A 12,769-nucleotide genomic window follows, 5' to 3' on the forward strand; every position below is an offset into this window, starting at 1 on the left:
TTATCCAGGGATACGGTACCCTTTCTAACCTTTGTGCAATCACGTGCAATCCATACTGGGCCTAACACCGTCTGAGCCTGCCTCATGCTGTATAGACATATATTTTGAATGTGTACGCTATCCATACATGTTATCCAGGGATACGGTACCCTTTCTAACCTTTGTGCAATCACGTGCAATCCATACTGGGCCTAACACCGTCTGAGCCTGCCTCATGCTGTATAGACATATATTTTGAATGTGTACGCTATCCATACATGTTATCCAGGGATACGGTACCCTTTCTAACCTTTGTGCAATCACGTGCAATCCATACTGGGCCTAACATCGTCTGAGCCTGCCTCATGCTGTATAGACATATATTTTGAATGTGTACGCTATCCATACATGTTATCCGGGGATACGGTACCCTTTCTAACCTTTGTGCAATCACGTGCAATCCATACTGGGCCTAACACCGTCTGAGCCTGCCTCATGCTGTATAGACAAATATTTTGAATGTGTACGCTATCCATACATGTTATCCAAGGATACGGTACCCTTTCTAACCTTTGTGCAATCACGTGCAATCCATACTGTGCCTAACACCGTCTGAGCCTGCCTCATGCTGTATAGACATATATTTTGAATGTGTACGCTATCCATACATGTTATCCGGGGATACGGTACCCTTTCTAACCTTTGTGCAATCACGTCCAATCCATACTGGGCCTAACACCGTCTGAGCCTGCCTCCTGAGACATATATTTTGAATGTGTACGCTATCCATACATGTTATCCAGGGATACGGTACCCTTTCTAACCTTTGTGCAATCACGTGCAATCCATACTGGGCCTAACACCGTCTGAGCCTGCCTCATGCTGTATAGACATATATTTTGAATGTGTACGCTATCCATACATGTTATCCGGGGATACGATACCCTTTCTAACCTTTGTGCAATCACGTGCAATCCATACTGGGCCTAACACCGTCTGAGCCTGCCTCCTGAGACATATATTTTGAATGTGTACGTTATCCATACATGTTATCCAGGGATACGGTACCCTTTCTAACCTTTGTGCAATTACGTGCAATCCATACTGGGCCTAACACCGTCTGAGCCTGCCTCATGCTGTATAGACATATATTTTGAATGTGTACGCTATCCATACATGTTATCCAGGGATACGGTACCCTTTCTAACCTTTGTGCAATCACGTGCAATCCATACTGGGCCTAACACCGTCTGAGCCTGCCTCATGCTGTACAGACATATATTTTGAATGTGTACGCTATCTATACATGTTATCCGGGGATACGGTACCCTTTCTAACCTTTGTGCAATCACGTGCAATCCATACTGGGCCTAACACCGTCTGAGCCTGCCTCCTGATACATATATTTTGAATGTGTACGCTATCCATACACGTTATCCAGGGATACGGTACCCTTTCTAACCTTTGTGCAATCACGTGCAATCCATACTGGGCCTAACACCGTCTGAGCCTGCCTCATGCTGTATAGACATATATTTTGAATGTGTACGCTATCCATACATGTTATCCGGGGATACGGTACCCTTTCTAACCTTTGTTCAATCACGTGCAATCCATACTGGGCCTAACACCGTCTGAGCCTGCCTCCTGAGACATATATTTTGAATGTGTACGCTATCCATACATGTTATCCAGGGATACGGTACCCTTTCTAACCTTTGTGCAATCACGTGCAATCCATACTGGGCCTAACACCGTCTGAGCCTGCCTCATGCTGTATAGACATATATTTTGAATGTGTACGCTATCCATACATGTTATCCAGGGATACGGTACCCTTTCTAACCTTTGAGCAATCATGTGCAATCCATACTGGGCCTAACACCGTCTGAGCCTGCCTCATGCTGTATAGACATATATTTTGAATGTGTACGCTATCCATACATGCTATCCGGGGATACGGTACCCTTTCTAACCTTTGTGCAATCACGTGCAATCCATACTGGGCCTAACACCGTCTGAGCCTGCCTCCTGAGACATATATTTTGAATGTGTACGCTATCCATACATGTTATCCAGGGATACGGTACCCTTTCTAACCTTTGTGCAATCACGTGCAATCCATACTGGGCCTAACACCATCTGAGCCTGCCTCCTGAGACATATATTTTGAATGTGTACGCTATCCATACATGTTATCCAGGGATACGGTACCCTTTCTAACCTTTGTGCAATCACGTGCAATCCATACTGGGCCTAACACCGTCTGAGCCTGCCTCATGCTGTATAGACATATATTTTGAATGTGTACGCTATCCATACATGTTATCCAGGGATACGGTACCCTTTCTAACCTTTGTGCAATCACGTGCAATCCATACTGGGCCTAACACCGTTTGAGCCTGCTTCATGCTGTATAGACATATATTTTGAATGTGTACGCTATCCATACATGTTATCCGGGGATAAGGTACCCTTTCTAACCTTTGTGCAATCACGTGCAATCCATACTGGGCCTAACACTGTCTGATCCTGCCTCCTGAGACATATATTTTGAATGTGTACGCTATCCATACATGTTATCCAGGGATACGGTACCCTTTCTAACCTTTGTGCAATCACGTGCAATCCATACTGGACCTAACACCGTCTGAGCCTGCCTCATGCTGTATAGACATATATTTTGAATGTGTACGCTATCCATACATGTTATCCAGGGATACGGTAACCTTTCTAACCTTTGTGCAATCACGTGCAATCCATACTGGGCCTAACACCGTCTGAGCCTGCCTCATGCTGTATAGACATATATTTTGAATGTGTACGCTATCCATACATGTTATCCGGGGATATGGTACCCTTTCTAACCTTTGTGCAATCACGTGCAATCCATACTGGGCCTAACACAGTCTGAGCCTGCCTCCTGAGACATATATTTTGAATGTGTACGCTATCCATACATGTTATCCAGGGATACGGTACCCTTTCTAACCTTTGTGCAATCACGTGCAATCCATACTGGGCCTAACACCGTCTGAGCCTGCCTCATGCTGTATAGACATATATTTTGAATGTGTACGCTATCCATACATGTTATCCAGGGATACGGTACCCTTTCTAACCTTTGTGCAATCACGTGCAATCCATACTGGTCCTAACACCGTCTGAGCCTGCTTCATGCTGTATAGACATATATTTTGAATGTGTACGCTATCCATACATGTTATCCGGGGATACAGTACCCTTTCTAACCTTTGTGCAATCACGTGCAATCCATACTGGGCCTAACACCGTCTGAGCCTGCCTCCTGAGACATATATTTTGAATGTGTAAGCTATCCATACATGTTATCCAGGGATACGGTACCTTTTCTAACCTTTGTGCAATCACGTGCAATCCATACTGGGCCTAACACCGTCTGAGCCTGCCTCATGCTGTATAGACATATATTTTGAATGTGTACTCTATCCATTCTTGTTATCCGGGGATACGGTACCCTTTCTAACCTTTGTGCAATCACGTGCAATCCATACTGGGCCTAACACCGTCTGATCCTGCCTCCTGAGACATATATTTTGAATGTGTACGCTATCCATACATGTTATCCAGGGATACGGTACCCTTTCTAACCTTTGTGCAATCACGTGCAATCCATACTGGACCTAACACCGTCTGAGCCTGCCTCATGCTGTATAGACATATATTTTGAATGTGTACGCTATCCATACATGTTATCCAGGGATACGGTACCCTTTCTAACCTTTGTGCAATCACGTGCAATCCATACTGGGCCTAACACCGTCTGAGCCTGCCTCATGCTGTATAGACATATATTTTGAATGTGTACGCTATCCATACATGTTATCCGGGGATATGGTACCCTTTCTAACCTTTGTGCAATCACGTGCAATCCATACTGGGCCTAATACCGTCTGAGCCTGCCTCATGCTGTATAGACATATATTTTGAATGTGTACGCTATCCATACATGTTATCCAGGGATACGGTACCCTTTCTAACCTTTGTGCAATCACGTGCAATCCATACTGGGCCTAACACCGTCTGAGCCTGCCTCATGCTGTATAGACATATATTTTGAATGTGTACGCTATCCATACATGTTATCCAGGGATACGGTACCCTTTCTAACCTTTGTGCAATCACGTGCAATCCATAATGGGCCTAACACCGTCTGAGCCTGCCTCATGCTGTATAGACATATATTTTGAATGTGTACGCTATCCATACATGTTATCCAGGGATACGGTACCCTTTCTAACCTTTGTGCAATCACGTGCAATCCATACTGGGCCTAACACCGTCTGAGCCTGCCTCATGCTATATAGACATATATTTTGAATGTGTACGCTATCCATACATGTTATCCAGGGATACGGTACCCTTTCTAACCTTTGTGCAATCACGTGCAATCCATACTGGGCCTAACACCGTCTGAGCCTGCCTCATGCTGTATAGACATATATTTTGAATGTGTACGCTATCCATACATGTTATACGGGGATACGGTACCCTTTCTAACCTTTGTGCAATCACGTGCAATCCATACTGGGCCTAACACCGTCTGAGCCTGCCTCATGCTGTATAGACAAATATTTTGAATGTGTACGCTATCCATACATGTTATCCAGGGATACGGTACCCTTTCTAACCTTTGTGCAATCACGTGCAATCCATACTGGGCCTAACACCGTCTGAGCCTGCCTCATGCTGTATAGACATATATTTTGAATGTGTACGCTATCCATACATGTTATCCGGGGATACGGTACCCTTTCTAACCTTTGTGCAATCGCGTGCAATCCATACTGGGCCTAACACCGTCTGAGCCTGCCTCCTGAGACATATATTTTGAATGTGTAAGCTATCCATACATGTTATCCAGGGATACGGTACCTTTTCTAACCTTTGTGCAATCACGTGCAATCCATACTGGGCCTAACACCGTCTGAGCCTGCCTCATGCTGTATAGACATATATTTTGAATGTGTACTCTATCCATTCTTGTTAACCGGGGATACGGTACCCTTTCTAACCTTTGTGCAATCACGTGCAATCCATACTGGGCCTAACACCGTCTGATCCTGCCTCCTGAGACATATATTTTGAATGTGTACGCTATCCATACATGTTATCCAGGGATACGGTACCCTTTCTAACCTTTGTGCAATCACGTGCAATCCATACTGGACCTAACACCGTCTGAGCCTGCCTCATGCTGTATAGACATATATTTTGAATGTGTACGCTATCCATACATGTTATCCAGGGATACGGTACCCTTTCTAACCTTTGTGCAATCACGTGCAATCCATACTGGGCCTAACACCGTCTGAGCCTGCCTCATGCTGTATAGACATATATTTTGAATGTGTACGCTATCCATACATGTTATCCGGGGATATGGTACCCTTTCTAACCTTTGTGCAATCACGTGCAATCCATACTGGGCCTAACACCGTCTGAGCCTGCCTCATGCTGTATAGACATATATTTTGAATGTGTACGCTATCCATACATGTTATCCAGGGATACGGTACCCTTTCTAACCTTTGTGCAATCACGTGCAATCCATACTGGGCCTAACACCGTCTGAGCCTGCCTCATGCTGTATAGACATATATTTTGAATGTGTACGCTCTCCATACATGTTATCCAGGGATACGGTACCCTTTCTAACCTTTGTGCAATCACGTGCAATCCATAATGGGCCTAACACCGTCTGAGCCTGCCTCATGCTGTATAGACATATATTTTGAATGTGTACGCTATCCATACATGTTATCCAGGGATACGGTACCCTTTCTAACCTTTGTGCAATCACGTGCAATCCATACTGGGCCTAACACCGTCTGAGACTGCCTCATGCTATATAGACATATATTTTGAATGTGTACGCTATCCATACATGTTATCCAGGGATACGGTACCCTTTCTAACCTTTGTGCAATCACGTGCAATCCATACTGGGCCTAACACCGTCTGAGCCTGCCTCATGCTGTATAGACATATATTTTGAATGTGTACGCTATCCATACATGTTATACGGGGATACGGTACAATTTCTAACCTTTGTGCAATCACGTGCAATCCATACTGGGCCTAACACCGTCTGAGCCTGCCTCATGCTGTATAGACAAATATTTTGAATGTGTACGCTATCCATACATGTTATCCAGGGATACGGTACCCTTTCTAACCTTTGTGCAATCACGTGCAATCCATACTGGGCCTAACACCGTCTGAGCCTGCCTCATGCTGTATAGACATATATTTTGAATGTGTACGCTATCCATACATGTTATCCGGGGATACGGTACCCTTTCTAACCTTTGTGCAATCACGTGCAATCCATACTGGGCCTAACACCGTCTGAGCCTGCCTCCTGAGACATATATTTTGAATGTGTATGCTATCCATACATGTTATCCAGGGATACGGTACCCTTTCTAACCTTTGTGCAATCACGTGCAATCCATACTGGGCCTAACACTGTCTGAGCCTGCCTCATGCTGTAAAGACAAATATTTTGAATGTGTACGCTATCTATACATGTTATCCGGGGATACGGTACCCTTTCTAACCTTTGTGCAATCACGTGCAATCCATACTGGGCCTAACACCGTCTGAGCCTGCCTCCTGAGACATATATTTTGAATGTGTACGCTATCCATACATGTTATCCAGGGATACGGTACCCTTTCTAACCTTTGTGCAATCACGTGCAATCCATACTGGGCCTAACACCGTCTGAGCCTGCCTCATGCTGTATAGACATATATTTTGAATGTGTACGCTATCCATACATGTTATCCAGGGATACGGTACCCTTTCTAACCTTTGTGCAATCACGTGCAATCCATACTGGGCCTAACACCGTCTGAGCCTGCCTCATGCTGTATAGACATATATTTTGAATGTGTATGCTATCCATACATGTTATCCAGGGATACGGTACCCTTTCTAACCTTTGTGCAATCACGTGCAATCCATACTTGGCCTAACACCGTATGAGCCTGCCACATGCTATATAGACATATATTTTGAATGTGTACGCTATCCATACATGTTATCCGGGGATACGGTACCCTTTCTAACCTTTGTGCAATCACGTGCAATCCATACTGGGCCTAACACCTTCTGAGCCAGCCTCCTGAGACATATATTTTGAATGTGTCCGCTATCCATACATGTTATCCAGGGATACGGTACCCTTTCTAACCTTTGTGCAATCACGTGCAATCCATACTGGGCCTAACACCGTCTGAGCCTGCCTCATGCTGTATAGACATATATTTTGAATGTGTACGCTATCCATACATGTTATCCAGGGATACGGTACCCTTTCTAACCTTTGTGCAATCACGTGCAATCCATACTGGGCCTAACACCGTATGAGCCTGCCTCATGCTGTATAGACATATATTTTGAATGTGTACGCTATCCATACATGTTATCCAGGGATACGGTACCCTTTCTAACCTTTGTGCAATCACGTGCAATCCATACTGGGCCTAACACCGTCTGAGCCTGCCTCATGCTGTGTAGACATATATTTTGAATGTGTACGCTATCCATACATGTTATCCGGGGATATGGTACCCTTTCTAACCTTTGTGCAATCACGTGCAATCCATACTGGGCCTAACACCGTCTGAGCCTGCCTCCTGAGACATATATTTTGAATGTGTACGCTATCCATACATGTTATCCAGGGATACGGTACCCTTTCTAACCTTTGTGCAATCTGCAATCCATACTGGGCCTAACACCGTCTGAGCCTGCCTCATGCTGTATAGACACATATTTTGAATGTGTACGCTATCCATACATGTTATCCAGGGATACGGTACCCTTTCTAACCTTTGTGCAATCACGTGCAATTCATACTTGGCCTAACACCGTCTGAGCCTGCCTCATGCTGTATAGACATATATTTTGAATGTGTACGCTATCCATACATGTTATCCGGGGATACGGTACCCTTTCTAACCTTTGTACAATCACGTGCAATCCATACTGGGCCTAACACCTTCTGAGCCTGCCTCCTGAGACATATATTTTGAATGTGTACGCTATCCATACATGTTATCCAGGGATACGGTACCCTTTCTAACCTTTGTGCAATCACGTGCAATCCATACTGGGCCTAACACCGTCTGAGCCTGCCTCATGCTGTATAGACATATATTTTGAATGTGTACGCTATCCATACATGTTATCCAGGGATACGGTACCCTTTCTAACCTTTGTGCAATCACGTGCAATCCATAATGGGCCTAACACCGTCTGAGCCTGCCTCATGCTGTATAGACATATATTTTGAATGTGTACGCTATCCATACATGTTATCCAGGGATACGGTACCCTTTCTAACCTTTGTGCAATCACGTGCAATCCATACTGGGCCTAACACCGTCTGAGCCTGCCTCATGCTATATAGACATATATTTTGAATGTGTACGCTATCCATACATGTTATCCAGGGATACGGTACCCTTTCTAACCTTTGTGCAATCACGTGCAATCCATACTGGGCCTAACACCGTCTGAGCCTGCCTCATGCTGTATAGACATATATTTTGAATGTGTACGCTATCCATACATGTTATACGGGGATACGGTACCCTTTCTAACCTTTGTGCAATCACGTGCAATCCATACTGGGCCTAACACCGTCTGAGCCTGCCTCATGCTGTATAGACAAATATTTTGAATGTGTACGCTATCCATACATGTTATCCAGGGATACGGTACCCTTTCTAACCTTTGTGCAATCACGTGCAATCCATACTGGGCCTATCACCGTCTGAGCCTGCCTCATGCTGTATAGACATATATTTTGAATGTGTACGCTATCCATACATGTTATCCGGGGATACGGTACCCTTTCTAACCTTTGTGCAATCACGTGCAATCCATACTGGGCCTAACACCGTCTGAGCCTGCCTCCTGAGACATATATTTTGAATGTGTACGCTATCCATACATGTTATCCAGGGATACGGTACCCTTTCTAACCTTTGTGCAATCACGTGCAATCCATACTGGGCCTAACACCGTCTGAGCCTGCCTCATGCTGTATAGACATATATTTTGAATGTGTACGCTATCCATACATGTTATCCAGGGATACGGTACCCTTTCTAACCTTTGTGCAATCACGTGCAATCCATACTTGGCCTAACACCGTATGAGCCTGCCTCATGCTATATAGACATATATTTTGAATGTGTACACTATCCATACATATTATCCGGGGATACGGTACCCTTTCTAACCTTTGTGCAATCACGTGCAATCCATACTGGGCCTAACACCTTCTGAGCCAGCCTCCTGAGACATATATTTTGAATGTGTCCGCTATCCATACATGTTATCCAGGGATACGGTACCCTTTCTAACCTTTGTGCAATCACGTGCAATCCATACTGGGCCTAACACCGTCTGAGCCTGCCTCATGCTGTATAGACATATATTTTGAATGTGTACGCTATCCATACATGTTATCCAGGGATACGGTACCCTTTCTAACCTTTGTGCAATCACATGCAATCCATACTGGGCCTAACACCGTATGAGCCTGCCTCATGCTGTATAGACATATATTTTGAATGTGTACGCTATCCATACATGTTATCCAGGGATACGGTACCCTTTCTAACCTTTGTGCAATCACGTGCAATCCATACTGGGCCTAACACCGTCTGAGCCTGCCTCATGCTGTATAGACATATATTTTGAATGTGTATGCTATCCATACATGTTATCCAGGGATACGGTACCCTTTCTAACCTTTGTGCAATCACGTGCAATCCATACTGGGCCTAACATCGTCTGAGCCTGCCTCATGCTGTATAGACATATATTTTGAATGTGTACGCTATCCATACATGCTATCCGGGGATACGGTACCCTTTCTAACCTTTGTGCAATCACGTGCAATCCATACTGGGCCTAACACCGTCTGAGCCTGCCTCATGCTGTATAGACAAATATTTTGAATGTGTACGCTATCCATACATGTTATCCAGGGGTACGGTACCCTTTCTAACCTTTGTGCAATCACGTGCAATCCATACTGGGCCTAACACCGTCTGAGCCTGCCTCATGCTGTATAGACATATATTTTGAATGTGTACGCTATCCATACATGTTATCCAGGGATACGGTACCCTTTCTAACCTTTGTGCAATCACGTGCAATCCATACTGGGCCTAACACCGTCTGAGCCTGCCTCATGCTGTATAGACATATATTTTGAATGTGTATGCTATCCATACATGTTATCCAGGGATACGGTACCCTTTCTAACCTTTGTGCAATCACGTGCAATCCATACTGGGCCTAACACCGTCTGAGCCTGCCTCATGCTGTATAGACAAATATTTTGAATGTGTACGCTATCCATACATGTTATCCAGGGATACGGTACCCTTTCTAACCTTTGTGCAATCACGTGCAATCCATACTGGGCCTAACACCGTCTGAGCCTGCATCATGCTGTATAGACATATATTTTGAATGTGTACGCTATCCATACATGTTATCCAGGGATACGGTACCCTTTCTAACCTTTGTGCAATCACGTGCAATCCATACTGGGCCTAACACCGTCTGAGCCTGCCTCATGCTGTATAGACATATATTTTGAATGTGTATGCTATCCATACATGTTATCCAGGGATACGGTACCCTTTCTAACCTTTGTGCAATCACGTGCAATCCATACTGGGCCTAACATCGTCTGAGCCTGCCTCATGCTGTATAGACATATATTTTGAATGTGTACGCTATCCATACATGCTATCCGGGGATACGGTACCCTTTCTAACCTTTGTGCAATCACGTGCAATCCATACTGGGCCTAACACCGTCTGAGCCTGCCTCATGCTGTATAGACAAATATTTTGAATGTGTACGCTATCCATACATGTTATCCAGGGATACGGTACCCTTTCTAACCTTTGTGCAATCACGTGCTATCCATACTGGGCCTAACACCGTCTGAGCCTGCCTCCTGAGACATATATTTTGAATGTGTACGCTATCCATACATGTTTTCCAGGGATACGGTACCCTTTCTAACCTTTGTGCAATCACGTGCAATCCATACTGGGCCTAACACCATCTGAGCCTGCCTCATGCTGTATAGACATATATTTTGAATGTGTACGATATCCATACATGTTATTCAGGGATACGGTACCCTTTCTAACCTTTGTGCAATCACGTGCAATCCATACTTGGCCTAACACCGTCTGAGCCTGCCTCATGCTGTATAGACATATAATTTGAATGTGTATGCTATCCATACATGTTATCCGGGGATACGGTACCCTTTCTAACCTTTGTGCAATCCATACTGGGCCTAACACCTTCTGAGCCTGCCTCCTGAGACATATATTTTGAATGTGTACGCTATCCATACATGTTATCCAGGGATACGGTACCCTTTCTAACCTTTGTGCAATCACGTGCAATCCATACTGGGCCTAACACCGTCTGAGCCTGCCTCATGCTGTATAGACATATATTTTGAATGTGTACGCTATCCATACATGTTATCCAGGGATACGGTACCCTTTCTAACCTTTGTGCAATCACGTGCAATCCATACTGGGTTTAACACCGTCTGAGCCTGCCTCATGCTGTATAGACATATATTTTGAATGTGTACGCTATCCATACATGTTATCCAGGGATACGGTACCCTTTCTAACCTTTGTGCAATCACGTGCAATCCATACTGGGCCTAACACCGTCTGAGCATGCCTCATGCTGTATAGACATATATTTTGAATGTGTACGCTATCCATACATGTTATCCAGGGATACGGTACCCTTTCTAACCTTTGTGCAATCACGTGCAATCCATACTGGGCCTAACATCGTCTGAGCCTGCGTCATGCTGTATAGACATATATTTTGAATGTGTACGCTATCCATACATGTTATCCGGGGATACGGTACCCTTTCTAACCTTTGTGCAATCACGTGCAATCCATACTGGGCCTAACACCGTCTGAGCCTGCCTCATGCTGTATAGACAAATATTTTGAATGTGTACGCTATCCATACATGTTATCCAGGGATACGGTACCCTTTCTAACCTTTGTGCAATCACGTGCAATCCATACTGGGCCTAACACCGTCTGAGCCTGCCTCATGCTGTATAGACATATATTTTGAATGTGTACGCTATCCATACATGTTATCCGGGGATACGGTACCCTTTCTAACCTTTGTGCAATCACGTGCAATCCATACTGGGCCTAACACCGTCTGAGCCTGCCTCCTGAGACATATATTTTGAATGTGTATGCTATCCATACATGTTATCCAGGGATACGGTACCCTTTCTAACCTTTGTGCAATCACGTGCAATCCATACTGGGCCTAACACCGTCTGAGCCTGCCTCATGCTGTATAGACATATATTTTGAATGTGTACGCTATCCATACATGTTATCCGGGGATACGATACCCTTTCTAACCTTTGTGCAATCACGTGCAATCCATACTGGGCCTAACACCGTCTGAGCCAGCCTCCTGAGACATATATTTTGAATGTGTACGTTATCCATACATGTTATCCAGGGATACGGTACCCTTTCTAACCTTTGTGCAATCACGTGCAATCCATACTGGGCCTAACACCGTCTGAGCCTGCCTCATGCTGTATAGACATATATTTTGAATGTGTACGCTATCCATACATGTTATCCAGGGATACGGTACCCTTTTTAACCTATGTGCAATCACGTGCAAT

This window comes from Dendrobates tinctorius, unplaced genomic scaffold (genome assembly GCF_039654945.1).
Source record: "Dendrobates tinctorius isolate UK_male_01 unplaced genomic scaffold, ASM3965494v1 ptg000127l, whole genome shotgun sequence".
In the NCBI taxonomy this organism is placed as follows: Eukaryota; Metazoa; Chordata; class Amphibia; order Anura; family Dendrobatidae; genus Dendrobates; species Dendrobates tinctorius.